The sequence below is a fragment of the Schistocerca piceifrons genome, chromosome 1 (assembly GCF_021461385.2).
Source record: "Schistocerca piceifrons isolate TAMUIC-IGC-003096 chromosome 1, iqSchPice1.1, whole genome shotgun sequence".
Lineage (NCBI taxonomy): Eukaryota > Metazoa > Arthropoda > Insecta > Orthoptera > Acrididae > Schistocerca > Schistocerca piceifrons.
In genome coordinates, this window is record NC_060138.1 from 461,117,920 (window position 1) to 461,125,986 (window position 8,067).

Sequence of the window (8,067 nt, forward strand, 5' to 3'; positions counted from 1 at the left end):
TGTAACTTTCAACACACATTTGTTCAACTTAAGTTATGCCACTCAAGCTTAAAAAGTAAAATTAAAAGCTTTGCAAACAATGTGATGTACAAGGAGTGTTAGGAATATTTTACATACATTTGTGGGAGCCTACATGTACATTTGTATCTCAATCCATCTGTTGTTACCGATACAAAATTCTTCAAAGTTTTCAGTGCACAAAAGATAAGCCTAAGTCCATAACATCTTCGTCTTATTACCTATATACATGCATACACTCATCGGAGCATGAACTCTTGCAAACTTTCAAAGATCATTGAATTGTGTAAACTACAATTACAGTTTTCCATAGCACTTTGACGAATTTCTTTGAATGAAGAATGTCTATCTTAGATACCTCCAGATAAAAATCCATAGCGTTGAGGTTCGAGGGTGGATGCGCAGATTGTGGAAATGGTCGTCCCCTATGTAATGGATCTGGGAGATGTGTTTTTTCTACCGGATTTGTCGATACCAAATTCTTATATTTTTGTCAGAATTTTTTTATTGTAATTTGCCTTATTATATGCTAATTTACTTATATTTTTGAGAGTGGCAGCATATTGATTACTATTAGTAAATGTCACGAAGAATATCAAAGAGACTGATTACAAGTGGAAGCTTGTGTGTTGTGTAAAATGTCTTTGACGCTGGAGTCGTCTTTGGCTGTAGTCAGTCGGCACTCGGCAGTGAACTCTTGGTCACTTGGTGTGTGTGTGTGTGTGTGTGTGTGTGTGTGTGTGTGTGTGTGTGTTGACGGTAGAACAATGTGCAGTTCGCCTTTATAAATAATTTGGAAGTGAACAGAAAAAAATGAATTATGTTACTACTTATTTTTATATAAACTTTAAGAAGAAACCACATTCGAAGAAATGGTATTTGAAGCACCAAAAATGAGGCAAATGCATTGAACCAGGTCATTTCTGCAGCCGACGAAACTGCATTGTGGAATCATACTTCCACTAAACAACTGAAGCCAAGACAAATATCGCCTTGTAAACATTTCACGGAAATGGTACTGTCACAAAATATGCCAAATTTAAGTAAATAAAAAATAGTGAGCATATTTCACCTACCTACTGTCTTCAGACAAATAATGTGACTATCTTTAGTAATGTGGCTATCTTCAATAATGTCACTAAATACTGTTGGAGAACTACTATCCATAAAACATCCACTTCCTCTTATTTTCAAGGGCTCATCTCATCCTTGCAGGTCTGGAAAAGTGCTTTGAATAAATTCTTTGCGGATAAGATCTGCCAACAAGCTGGAGAACATATTTACTTACAATTCTGGCCCATGCAGTAGTAAACTACTGGTGTCTAACATGTATTGCTATAACTTGGTTTCCATCTATCCACAAAAATTTTCAATTCCATCACTCTCTGATATGCAAATAAGACTGATGCAAGCAACAGACGAAAAGACTGTGTAATGAACTATTGGTGAAAATTCTTCAGTTGTCAGGAAAAGGAGACTTAAACACATAGAAGATGATATGATAACCTGAACTGTCCACGAAGCAAGCTCAATGTCATTCAAAAAGAAGTATGAATGGTATGATAGCTGTACCATGTGCAGAAACCTGGATAAGCCTAGAGGTAAACCCCCCATCTGTGGTGCAACTGTTTATGTCCAGTAGGACTCGTCTATTTTCTGTCTTGAAAACATGTTTTGGTAGTCTAGTGTCCATTATTGTCATACATCTACATATACAACAGCATGGTATGAGTCGGAGGGAACCTTGTACCACTACTAAAGTGCGCGTCTTTTATGATGGTGACCGAGTTTAGGTCCGTTCTGCGCATCTGACATCACAAAACACAGTCAGCCAATGAACAGAGAACGACGTTGCCAGAGCTCGACTGCAGTGCGGAGCACAGACGAGAGTCTTCAATTTTAGAAACATTCAGTCATAAATAAAGTAATTGAACAAAAGCGATGTCTTGGTAGCAGACTTTCTTTTACAGAAAGTTTGGAAAAAGCATTCTTTATACCATTTGCTTCATATTCTATTAATTATTTAAACCAAACCAGCAATAAGCCTCCTAATTCAGGCGATAGCAAGGAAAGGTGTTTGTATCATTCTCACTAACCACTTTTTCGCAATAAAGAACAGCGGTAATTGTTTATTTCCTATTGTATTTCGATGAAACGTGAGTAATTCATAATCATACCAACAGTGTTTGTCGGTATTTTGCGTGATATATCTGGGAGAGATGTTGATCGACGAGCTGCATTAGTGTAACGGTTAAGATATTTGGCTGCTAAGCAAAAGGTTCTGAGTTCAAACGTTGATTGGCGCTTAATATTTTCTTTATTTAAAAACAATATTGAAGTGTCTTACTTCATGAATTTTATTCGTTTGAATGTAATTTTTTGAAATTTCTAGTGACAACTAAAATCAACCATACGGAAAGTATACTCTATGGACTTTTACCTCTGCAAATTCTTCAGAATTTCGTGCAGTGGTTTACTACATCTAATGCTGCACAATAACTGCGTTGAACATCGAAACAAAATTAAGTCATTTATGGGGGGGAAGGTATCAGTCAAGAATATGTGTAAAAATCAAATTTTTGGGCCAAATAGTTTTTGTGAAATTGAATGATAAAGTGTGTCAAAGCAGTCGAAACACCATGTGTCTGCACAGGCGAGCAGTGCAATGATGACAAAATCGCGCACATCGCGGAATGCTGGGAGCATGTCTCTGTAGCAGCGAAAGGGTTAATGCGGCTGTGGTGGCTTTACTTCATAAACTGCGTGCTCCCCCCCTAAACGTAAGTTTGCGAACTATACTATGGCGCTGCTTCTCTTGGCGTGTACAACTGGCAACGCGGCAATCTCCCGCGTTTGGGCGGGCATGTGCGAACCACCAAGATAAAAGAATTGAACTATAGTCATTTTCTTTCCTGTTCTACTCCAAAATAGATTGAGGGAAAGATTACAGTCTATACTTCTGTATGAGCCCTAATTTCTCATCTCTCGTCTTCGTGGCCCTTGAACAAAATGTGTCTGTGGCAGTAGAATCATTCTGCAGTTAGCTTCAAGTGTCATTTCTCTAAATTTTCTCAACAGTGTTCTGCGAAAAGGTTGTCTTTCCTCCAAGGATTTCCATTTGGTTACATGAAGCACCTCTGTAATCTCATGGGTCGATCAAACATACTGGTAACAGAGCTAGCAGCCCACCTCTTAATTAATTTGGTGTCTGCCTGTAATCTATCCTGGTGGGGATCCCAAATGCTCAAGCAGTACTCACGGATGGATTGCACTTGTGTTTTATATGCAGCCTCATTTACAGATGAACCAAACTTTCCTAACTCTCTCAATAAAGTTGACAACAATTTGCCTTCCCTACTACCATTCTTAGATGCTCGTAAGTAGCAACGTCATGCCTAATATTTAATTAATCTAGTCTGATGCAGTTCCCAACAGTCAGTCTTTCCTTCTCATCCTGTATGGTAATTCTCCCCTGACCTGCAGTTCTGGGTGACATTTCAATCTACTCCCTTTCCTAGACCTCTCCAGTCCTTTTCTTTCACACTTCTTTCTTCCCTTTCAGCCATCCTGGCTGAATAAGGAGCCACTGGCTCCGAAAGCTTGCCAGTCACAAGTCTTGTGTGTGTGTTCTACCGCCACTTGGTAAGTACATTTTTTATCTAGCCAATTAACTAATATTTAATTGGATACATAAAAAAATCTACTCACCAAGTGGTGACAGAACACACACACGTAAAAGACAGTTGTAATTAGCAAGCTTTTGGAGCCAGTGGCTCCTTCAGGCAGAAGGCATGAATGGGAAGAAAGAGGGGTGAAGGAAAAGGACTGAAACCTAACCATTTTCCTAGACCTCTACAGTCCTTTTCCTTCTTCTTCAAGCTTGTGCCTGAAGACGGAGCAACTGACTTCAGAAGCTTGCCAATTACAACCATCTTATTTGTGTGACCTGACGCCACTTGTGAATAGATTTTTCATCTATCCATTAAACTATATTGTTAATAATTGATTGTTTTCATTGTACTAATATTTAACTGACCAGATTGTCAAGCAGTTCAATACCAATGCAGCAATTGAACATTACAAGATTGTTTTTCCTACTCATCTGCATTAACATACTTTTTTCACATTTAGAGCAAGCTGCCATTCACCATATCAGCTAGAAATTCCATCCAAATAATCTTTTATCACCATACAGTCACTCAAGGATGATATCTTCCCATTCAATATTTCACCAGCAAACAGCTACTGATTACTGCTCACTCTGTCAGACAGATAGGCGGCATGTGGGTCTGCTCCTGTGAACTGCTTCTGTAATATAAGCTGAGAGTGAAGGAAGTGAGTAGGCACAAGAGAGGTGAAGCACTTCAGTACTGTTAGTAACTTTAACACTTTTTACTAGTCAAAAACACAAGTAAATACCAAAGGCATACATAACTTTGGCTAGGATGAGCAGGTAGATGTGAAGCCATAGTCCATGTCTAAACTAATACAATGTCTCAATAGCAAGCTAGCCCACTCGGTAGTCGAAGCTATGTCTCCAGGCCATCTGCTCTTGATGAAAATGGGCAGAAATCAAGACTGCACTTGGTGAGCTCCACAGCGTTGGCCAGAGGCCGCTGTGGATGGCATAGTTAGTCTTCTCTCGTAGTGCCAACTTACGAGAACGTGCACCTACGTTGTGGCAACGTAACTATCGATGCCACCTATACAGAGAATAAGAAGTCATATCACACATCCCTGGCACACACTTGACAATACCCTTGTCTCTGATGAACACTCACTGTCGAGGACAATGTACTGGGTTCTACTAAAGCAGTATTCAAAGCCACTTGCATTTCTGGGAACCTGTTCCATGTGTTTCTACCTTTGTCAACAGTGTGCAGAGAGGCACCAAGCCAAATATTTTCCAAAAATCGAGGAGAATCTGCCTGTTGCCTTTCATCCTTGGTTTGCAGGATTTCTTGAGTAAAAGGCAATCTTCGTTTTGCAAGGTGATGCTTTCTAAATTCTTATTTATTTGTGGATAGGAGCTCTTTGGACTCAAAGAAATTTATTATATTTGAACTCTGAATAAGAATTCTGAAGCAAACCCATGTTACGGATACTGGTCTGTAATTTGGCAAATCCATTCTTTTACCCCTCATATATGGGAGTCACCAGTGCCCAGTCACTTGAGACTTGGTGCTGGGCAAGAGATTCGCAGTAAATGCAAGCAAGCTAAGTAAGGTATCAATGCTGCCGAATACTCTTTATAAAACCAAATCGGTATTCCACCCTACCTGGTGAATTCTTTGTTGTCAACTGTTTCAGTTTCTGCTCTCCACCAAGGACAGCTATTACTATGTCCTCTATATGGAAGTCTGTAGAACAATGTTTCTACAATCCTCCTGTATGAAAGGTTGCTTAGATAAGTTTTAAAGCTTTAGCAGGGTGTATACGCGGGGGGGGGGGGGGGGGGGGGGGGGGGGGGGGGGGAAATAATAATAATAATAATAATAATAATAATAATAATAATAATAATAATAATAATAATCTCGGATTTCCCGGTTAAAAATACACTTTCTCCCGGATGAAAACACAGTTTTCCCTCGGGCACTTTAGAATACAAAACTCAGGGAAGGAAACTCCTTTGGAAAGATTTTTAATGTGCAGCAACATGTACGCTGCATATTTTCGTATTACGAAAGTATAAATTCGAGTTCCACCAAACACCGCATGTTACTTTCCGAATCATTGTAATCGAGATAGCGATGCCCGTTTGTAAGCCAGTCATAGCTCATGTCACGTGATCCCGCCAGCCGTTGACAGCGGTTATTCAGACCACAGGACACGTGATATAGTCAGCTAATAGCAACATCACTGTAAGTAGCGCAGAGATACAAACAAGAAAAGTTAATGTTTTAAATTACTACACATAGTGTTGCTACAAGGAAAGCAAAGCTTTCACATGCAATATAGGTCTCTAAGGTTAATAAACTGCAAGAGAAGCTAAGCTTTCACATATAATGTAGATATTTTTTGCGCGTGTTACACTTTAACATATATCACACAAATGAGCCAGTAAAATTTTTAGCAGAGTCCAGTGACTTGTCCTTAAAGTTTTCCACAGATAAATTAGCTACCGCAGAGAAGAGAGAGCTTCCCATAGCACTACATCAATTTGCTCAAAACAGCGACGTGAATGTCTGATCTTCTGGGCTCGAATTACTTCTAAATGGCTCGTCAACAAACACTCTATGATTTAAGAAATTCATCGTACATTCTCGCACATAGTTCAACTTGCGTAAAAGTAAATTTACTTTGAAAGCAACGCTTTTCAAACCACCATTCGCAATATTTTCCCGCGACCTGTTAGAAATAGGTTCGTTTCAGTAGTCGTCAGAGAGCGTCAGATAAGAGGCGCCACCGCGCTTTGGCAGCTGCTATGACGCAGGAAGCCCGTATGTTCGTACGTGTAAAACCTCAAAAGATCTTACATTACGTCATAAAAGAAAAAAAGACATCAGAGGATACACCAAGAACATCGGAATTTCATGAACCATACTAAAATGGCACGTTTGAAGTGGATACTTAAAGAGCACATTCGTATGTCCGGATTCCCAATGAAGTAGGCCTCGACCTGATATTAAACTTTTCAGTGTGGGTCTCTGGATATAAATTTTCTTGGCGTACCAGTACTGTATTAACTCATTTTTTATTCTTTATTATGGCATAATGCCATGCGTACTAGAAGATGAAAATGTGCACTTGGAATGCAGCGAGCAGTTGAACTTAGCCAAAAGTGTGGAACTAAACACTTTGCTTCAAACACATTGACTGCCTCAGCGTAAAAGATTAATGAAAACCAAATTTCTTTAGCAAACCGACAAAAATAACTTCATTGTTCTACAAGGCGATTGATTAATGCATGGCTGTCAGAAAAGTGGAAATAAAATAAAATCTGAAACTAATAACATATATTAGCCTTCCGTAATTATGTGAATGTATTTTAATTCACTTCACTTCACTTCATAGCTCCCGGCCACAGAAATCCATTTTATTTTCATTTGACGTGAGAGCAGTAAACAGAGAGGAAACAGCAAAATCACTAAATGTAAACAAGGGTCACGTGGAGACTACACATTTCCCCACTATAACTCAGACTGCTCTGCGCATCAGCCCCGGATATACGATATTTCCGAACCGGGGCAATACTTTGATATGCGCACCCCGCCCCTCCCCCCTCCCACCCAAGAGCGTTTGAGATCCGAAGTCAAAAATTTTAAAAATCTAATTTTCAAAAATATGTTCATTTTGTAGCGCACTTCTTTCTGAAGATTCTGATACTTAAAACATACATGTTCGAGGAAATGTAAGACATGTTATTTGGTCTTAAGTACGCCAGAGTGCAGTGTCACCCCTCTTCACACAGCATTCTTGTATCTCAAGTCACTGTATTTCGCTCCGTGGAATTGAAACGTGTATATTTTGTACTGGATGCCATCAAAAAAGGTTCAAATGGCTCTGAGCACTATGGAACTTAACTTCTAAGGTCATCAGTCCCCCTAGAACTCAGAACTACTTAAACCTAACTAACCTAAGGACATCACACACATCCATGCCCGAGGCAGGATTCGAACCTGCGACCGTAGCGGTCGCGCGGTTCCAGACTGTAACGCCTAGAACCGCTCGACCACCCCAGCCGGCTACTGGATGCCATCAAACTATATTCAAGACAGTGAAAATTCGAATGTCTTGTGGTGCCTCTCTTGCTCCCAGTCGCCCGGTCTGACATCCTGCCCCTCTTGCAATTAATACATAGGATTATTTGTAATCGAGAGAACAAGAACTCTTCAGAAAATTTGCACTCTTTACTGTCTGTTAGCTAATAACTTTTTGTTTTGGGTGACATAAAATTAAATATACGATACATAAAACCAGTAAAGACAAGAGACAACCAATACAGTACACATTTTTTCAATCCTTAGCTCCTAGCATTGTTTTCTCTCTAATATTGCTACAGCTTTACATGACGTGCTTTCCTTTCTGCGAAATAATCTACTACCTCAT

General features: G+C 39.5%; 1 long non-coding RNA gene across 1 annotated transcript in view; it reads right to left on the bottom strand.

The window, feature by feature from the left end:
* Positions 1–353, bottom strand: part of LOC124709245 — a 54,713-nt gene extending 54,360 nt beyond the window's left edge. The window contains exon 1 of the long non-coding RNA XR_007005396.1: positions 118–353. This is a non-coding gene — a long non-coding RNA (uncharacterized LOC124709245). The remainder of the gene's footprint in view (positions 1–117) is intronic.
* Between the last annotated feature and the right edge of the window lie 7,714 nt (positions 354–8,067).